Raw genomic sequence first — 7,742 nt, 5'->3', positions numbered from 1 at the left:
AGGAACAAAGAGGTGGAGGCTATCGATTCCAGTCATGGAACAGGAACTGCTCTGGTCCCCAGCAGCCCGCTCCAGAGAGGACACCAGCATCTTTTGCCACTGAGGTATCAACCAACCATTCCTGCTGGGGAACCTCAGGGAGGGAGAACCGGATGCATATTCTTCTCCCTCCCAAGAAGCAGCCACTGTTGAGCCACTTCAGGAACAGAGCTGTAGCCTCTCTCAACCCCACAAATGCCCTGACCCTGAAGCCACAGCCATCCTTCAAGTGTCCATGCTCTACACTCAAGCTCTGTGCCTGTACTGTGCCCACCCATGTCTCAAGCACCAAAGCCATTACCATAGCAAGCTGGTTCACACTGAAGGCCCCAGAGCCACACTTTTTTTTATTACTAAAGTTCTAAGATGCATGTGCACAACGTGCAGGTTTGTTACATATGTATACATGTGCCATGTTGGTGTGCTGCACCCATTAACTCATCATTTACATTAGGTATAGCTCTTAATGCTATCCCTCCCCCCTTCCTCCACCACACAACAGGCCCGGGTGTGTGATGTTCCCTACCCTGTGTCTAAGTGTTCTCATTGTTCAAGTCCCACCTATGAGAACATGCAGTGTTTGGTTTTCTGTCCTTGTGATAGTTTGCTCAGAATGATGGTTTCCAGCTTCATCCATGTTCCTACAAAGGACACGAACTCATTCTTTTTTATGGCTGCATAGTATTCCACGGTGTATATGCGCAACATTTTCTTTTTTTTTTTTTTTTTTTTTTTTTTTTTTTTTTTTTTTTTTTTTTGAGGCGGAGTCTCGCTCTGTCGCCCAGGCTGGAGTGCAGTGGCCGGATCTCAGCTCACTGCAAGCTCCACCTCCCGGGTTCACGCCATTCTCCTGCCTCAGCCTCCCGAGTAGCTGGGACTACAGGCGCCCGCCACCTCGCCCGGCTAGTTTTTTGTATTTTTTAGTAGAGACGGGGTTTCACTGTGTTAGCCAGGATGGTCTCGATCTCCTGACCTCGTGATCCGCCCGTCTCGGCCTCCCAAAGTGCTGGGATTACAGGCTTGAGCCACCGCGCCCGGCCAGCGCAACATTTTCTTAATCCAGTCTATCATTGACGGACATTTGAGTTGGTTCCAGGTCTTTGCTATTGTGAATAGTGCCACAATGAACATACGTGTGCATGTGTCTTTATAGCAGCATGATTTATAATCCTTTGGGCATATACCCAGTAATGGGATGGCTGGGTGAAATGGTATTTCTAGTTCTAGATCCTTGAGGAATCACCACACTGTCTTCCACAATGGTTGAACTAGTTTACAGTCCCACCAACAGTGTGAAAGTGTTCCTATTTCTCCACATCTTCTCCAGCACCTGTTGTTTCCTGACTTTTTAATGATCACCATTCTAACTGGTGTGAGATGGTATCTCATTGTGGTTTTGATTTGCATTTCTCTGATGGCCAGTGATGATGAGCATTTTTTCATGTGTCTGTTGGCTGCATAAATGTCTTCTTTTCAGAAGTGTCTGTTCATGTCCATTGCCCAGTTTTTGATGGGGTTGTTTGATTTTTTCTTGTAAAATTGTTTAAGTTCTTTGTACATGCCTCAGAGCCACACTCTTAACTGCACATGCCTCAACTCCAGCAGCAGCTCAGACACCATAAAGAGCTAGGCTCCATTCCAATTCCAGAGCCACTTTAACTCTGCTTACACCTGTGACCCTGTTCTTTGCTTCACCAGCAAATATGTCCTGCATACTGTAGCAAGCAATGTACCAGTGGGGGTGCCTATGGCCTGGTCACCAATGCTATTACCACCCTAGGCTCTAGAGCCACAGTACCTCCATGTGTGCCCAAGCTTCAGGCCTCAGCTCTGTGGCTGCTTCATAGGCACCACTCATCAAATATTGGTGCCATCATGACTGCAAGTAGGCCCACAATGCCAAGAGGGATCCCCTCAGCCACAACTTCTCTAGTGGAAGGAAAAGAGCTTGAAAACACCTTTGCCGTCATTGCTGCCAAAGACGCAACAACTCTTGTCACCACTGTGGACATCCACAGCATTAGCCTCTGGGGATCGCTGCAATCTTTGTTAACACCAACTCAGCTGACAAAGCTGCAGGGACTCTACACAGCTGTACCCTCACTGGTGCCAGAACCACTGCACCCTACCCAGAAAGCCCCTTTGTAGCTGTCTACCTATAGGGGAAAGTTTTTCCACAGCAAAACTAGCCCACAAAATCTGGAAGAGATAAGTAATCCACAAATACACACACATCAACGTCAGGCACAAGAAACATGAAAAACCGAGGATTCATAAAACCACTTAAAAGAACATAATCTTTGCCCAATAGCTGACCCCTCAAAATGCAGGTATGGAAACTACCTGATAAAGATTCAAAATAATTGTTTTAAGGAAGCTCAGTGAACTTTAAGAAACTTTAGAGAAACAATCAATGAAATTTTAGAAACTTTAGAGATCCAGTCAATGAAATTAGGGAAACAATGAATGACCAAAATGAAAAATTTAACAGAGAGATTACAATTATAAAGAATATGACAGAAATTCTGGAGCTGAAAAATATGCTAAATGAAATGGAAAATGCCATAGAAAGCATCAGCAGTAGAACTGATAAAGAATCTGTAAACTCAAAGACAGGTTATCTGAAAATATAACATGAATGAAAGAAATTGAAGACACAAGTAAGTGGAAAGATATCCCATATTCATGGATTGGAAGAATTAATAACGTTAAAATGTCCATACCACCCAAAGCAATCTACACATTCAATGCAATGTCTGAAAATTCCAATGACATTTTTCACAAAAATAAAAAATAAAACCCTCTAAATTCATACAGAACCATGAAAGATGCCAAATAGGTAAAGCAATCTTGAACAAAGAGAACAAACTAGAGGCATCTAATTTAAAAATCTACTATAAAATCATAATAATCAAAACAGCATGGTTCTGGCATAAAAGCAAACATACAGATCAATGAAACAGAGTACAGAGCCCAAAAACAAATTCACATGTTTATGGTCAATTGCTTTTCAATAAAGATGCCAGGCACACACAATGGAGAAAAGACAGCTCCTTCAACAAATGGTGCTGGGAAAAGTGGATATCCACTGCAAAAAATAAAATAAAATTAGACAATTATCTCACATCATATACAAAAATCAACTCAAAACAGATTAAAGGCAACCTATGGGATAGGAGAAAATATTTGCAAGTCATACAAATGATAAGGGGTTACTGTCCAATATATGAGGACTCAATAGCAAGAAAACAAGCCAATTAAAAAATGGGCAAAGCTGGGTGCAGTGACTCACGCCTGTAATCCCAGCACTTTGGGAGGCTGAGGCAGGTGGATCACCTGAGGTCAGCACTTCAAGACCAGCCTGGCCAACATAGTGAAACGCTGTCTCTACTAAAAATACAAAAATTAGCCAGGCATGGTAGTGCCTGCCTGTTATCTCAGATACTCAGGAGGCTGGGGCGGGAGAATCACTTGAACCTGGGAGGCAGAGGTTGCAGCGAGCCAAGATTGCGCCATTGCACTCTAGTCTGGGTGACAGAGCAAGACTCCATCTCAGGAAAAAAAAAAGCAGGGCGTGGGGGGCAAGGCCAGGCACAGTGGGTCAAGCCTGTAATCCCAGCACTTTGGGAGGCCAAGGCAGGCAGATCACCTGAGTCAGGAGTTCGAGACCAGCCTGGCCATGATGGCAAAACTCCCTTTCTACTAAAAATACAAAAATTAGCCAGGCATGGTGGCGTATGCTTATACTCCCAGCTACTTGGGAGGCTGAGGAGGGAGGATTGCTTGAACCTGGGAGGGGTGGAGGTTGCAGTGAGCCGAGATTATGCCACTGCACTCCAGCCTGGGCAACAGTGTAAGACTCCATCTCAAAAAAAAAAAAAAAAAAGGGCAAAGGGTCAGGTGCCATGGCATGCATCTGTAGTCCTAGCTACTTGGGAGGTTGAGACAGGAGAATCACTTGAGTACAGAAGTTCTGGACTTTAGTGCAATATGTCAGTGGGGTGTCCACATGAAGTTCTGCATCAATATGTTCACCTTGTGGGAGGAAGGGACCACCAGGTTGCCTAAGGAGGGATGAATAGGCTCAAGTTGGAAACAGAGCAGATTAAAACTTCCATACTAATCAGTAGTGGCATCTTACCAACAGCCACTGCACTTCAAACTGTGCAACACAGGGAGACCTCTATTCTTTAAAAAATATATTTTTTTTTAAATGGGCAAAGAACCTGAATAGACACTTCTCAAAAGAGGACAAAGAAATGACCAACAGGGATATGAAAAAAATGCTCGACATCACTAATCATTCAGCAAATGCAAACTAAAACAACAATAAATTTGACCTCATACCTGTTAAAATGACTATCACCAAAAAGGAAAAAAGATAGCAAGTGTTGGTGCGGATGTGGAGAAAAGGGAACCCTTATACGCTTGCTGAGAATGTAAATTAGCACAGCTATTATGAAAAAGAATGTGAAGGTTACTCAAAATATTAAAAACAAAACTACCACATGATCCAGCAACCCCACTGCTGGGTATATATCCAGAAAGTATGAAATCAGTGTTTTGAAGAAGTATCTACACTCTCATGTTTATCTCAGCACTAGTTACAATAGCCAATATAGGGAATCAACCTAAGCGTCCAACAATGGATGAATGAATCAAGCAAATGTGTTATACATACATAATGGAATACTATTCAGCCTTAAAAGAAAAAGAAGATAGGCCGGGCGCGGTGGCTCACGCCTGTAATCCCAGCACTTTGGGAGGCCGAGGCGGGCGCATCACGAGGTCAGGAGATCGAGACCATCCTGGCTAACATGGTGAAACCCCGTCTCTACTAAATATACAAAAAATTAGCTGGGCGAGGTGGCGGGCACCTGTAGTCCCAGCTACTCGCGACGCTGACGCAGGAGAATGGCGTGAACCCAGGAGGCGGAGCTTGCAGTGAGCCGAGATAGCGCCACTGCACTCCAGCCTGGGCAACAGAGCGAGACTCCGTCTCAAAAAAAAAAAAAAAAGATAATCCTGTCTTTTGCAACAACACACGGATGAACCTGGAGAAAACATGTTAAGGGAAATAAGCCAGCCTCAGAAAGACAAATACCATATGATCTCACTTACATATTGAATCTAAGAAAAAAATCGAACTTGTAGAAACAGAGTAAAATGGATCGCCAGAGGCTAGGGGGTGGGGGCAATGGGGAGCTGTCAGTCAAAGAACACAAAATTTCAGTTAGACCAAAAGAGTAAGTTCAAGAGATCTACTGTACCTCATGGTGAATATAGTTAGTAGCAATATATTATATACTTGAAAATTGCTAAGACAGTAGATTTTAAGTGTTCTCACCACACACACAAAAAAAATGATAAAATGAAAAGTGTGTGAGGTAATGCATAGGTTAAATAGCTTCATTTAGCCATTCCACAATGGGTATCAAATCATGTTGTACATCATAAATATACACAATTTTTACTTGTCAATTTAAAAAATAAATGTTTTAAAAAGATATCAATGACAAATTGTTTAGAAAAACAAAGGATCAAAAGTTTTATGTTTAAATAATGATAAACAATTTGTTTATATTCTGTACCATATAATCAGGTTCATAGACTAGCCAATCCTAATATTTTATTTAAAAGAGATATTAGAACAGGAATTATATCTGAATCTATCAGTCAAAATTCCAGCAAGATTTAGGCCAGGAAGCTAGAGAAGAGGGAGAAGAGGGAGGAAGAGTATTATAATGCCCCACACAAGAGGGAAACCAACTGAGAAATGTAATTTGTGACCTTCCTGCTTTCAGTTCCATAATTACACGGGTGTCTTAGTCCATTTTGTGTTGCTATAACAGAATATCTGAAACTGGGTAATTTATAAAGAAAATAGGTTAATAGCCTTCTGAAGGCTAAGACCAGAAAGCACAGCACTGGCATCTGCATAGCTTCTGGTGAGGGCCTCATGCTGCATCACAACATGGCAGAGAAGCAGAAGAGGGGAAGGTGTGTGCAAAGAGGGGGCAAAGCACAAAAGGCAAACTCACTTCATAACAACCCACTCTGGTGGGAACCAATACATTCCCATAAGAATTAACCCAATACTGCAAGAAATGCATTAATCCCTTCATGTGGGCAGATCCGCCATGACCCAAACACCTCTTAAAGGCCCCACCACCCCTAAATAGCATTACACTGACAATTACATTTCAACATGAGTTTTGGCAGAGATGAATCACATCCAAATCCTAGCAATGGGATGCTCTAGGCAAAGAGCTTTGGATGTGAATAGCTGCAAGTCAAAATCTATTGCTATTATTCATACTGGTTTTCAAATGTAAAGAAAATAAACTAAAAACAATACATAAAAAATGTATTTCAAAACACTCACTCTACTTTTAGATGTTAGTAAATTTATAAATGTTTCCTGGCATTTTGGGCACCAACAATACAAAAGAGAAATTATTGAATTAGTATGTATATTGTTAGATCCATACATGTATCTATTTGGTGTGCATCTATGTATGTATATCTATATGTACATATCACACAAAACATACACAGGCAAACCTAATGTTTCTCATTTGTCTCTGAAGAGTACGAAAGAAATATGACTACAATCAAAGCATATGGTATGTGCTAATCTTTTTGTAAACATTATCTAATTTATATAGGTTGAAATATGTATGAGCCTTTGGTTTGGCCATGCAATTCTGAGGAGCTGCCATTGAGAATATAATCTTTATGGGTTAATGCATAATTTATATGTCTTTAAGTGTAGTATTAGCACTTCAGATTGACATTTTTTTCCCAAAACAATTGTATATATAAACTCTTCCTAAGCATATGTCAATTACCCATCTGCCTTTTGGAGTCTTTCAAAAATTAAAAGAAATTTAGTTTAATGCTTTGCTTTCTCTTATAGAGAAACATTTCTAATATCCAAAGTAGAAATTTCATAAGGGAAAAAGTCTTACTGTGGATTTCCAACTCTAGTGTAAAACTATTGTTATGTCCCTAGGTAAATCATAAAGTTAACCTACAGTTCTACTACAAGTGGACCATCTTCCCTTTTCAGTTTTCACTGGTGAGCAGGGCAGGGTGTGGCACCATAAATGGGAGATAAGTCCATTGCTCTCTTCTCACAAGAACCACCACGGGCAATTCTTCCTTGACAATTTATGCAACCCCTGCCCTCATGGTCACAGCTCCCTGAATGGTGATCCGGGCCTGAACCAAGGCAGACATCTTCACATGCCCAGCAGTCTTGGGATCAGACCAGCACACGCACTCAAGCTAGTAGATAAGAAAGTAGGAAGAAGCAGAGATGGAAGACCTAACTGTTGATCACTGAGTTTCATACTTTAAATATATTGTTTTCACTTCTCACAAGACCCCATGCTGTTTTATGATTGAAACACTGACAAGCAGAAGGAGTTAGATAATCTTCCCAATATCATCTACCTAAGGAGTGGCTGAGCAGGGATTCACTGTCTGACTCCACAGCTGCCCAGCTAATTATTTTGTCCATGCTGCCAAAGATTATTAACCGTAAGTAGACTACTACCTGTAAGTGGGAAAACTGCAGCACCTCTCTGGTCAATTGACAAAATGGAAAATTCCTGAAATTCCCCAAAATTGAGGATTTGTTTTGTTCTGTTTTGTTTTTTTTTTTTTTTGAGATGGAGGTCTTGCTCTATTGCCCTAGC

This window comes from Theropithecus gelada, chromosome 6 (genome assembly GCF_003255815.1).
Source record: "Theropithecus gelada isolate Dixy chromosome 6, Tgel_1.0, whole genome shotgun sequence".
Classification (NCBI taxonomy): Eukaryota; Metazoa; Chordata; class Mammalia; order Primates; family Cercopithecidae; genus Theropithecus; species Theropithecus gelada.
This window is presented reverse-complemented; position numbering follows the sequence as displayed.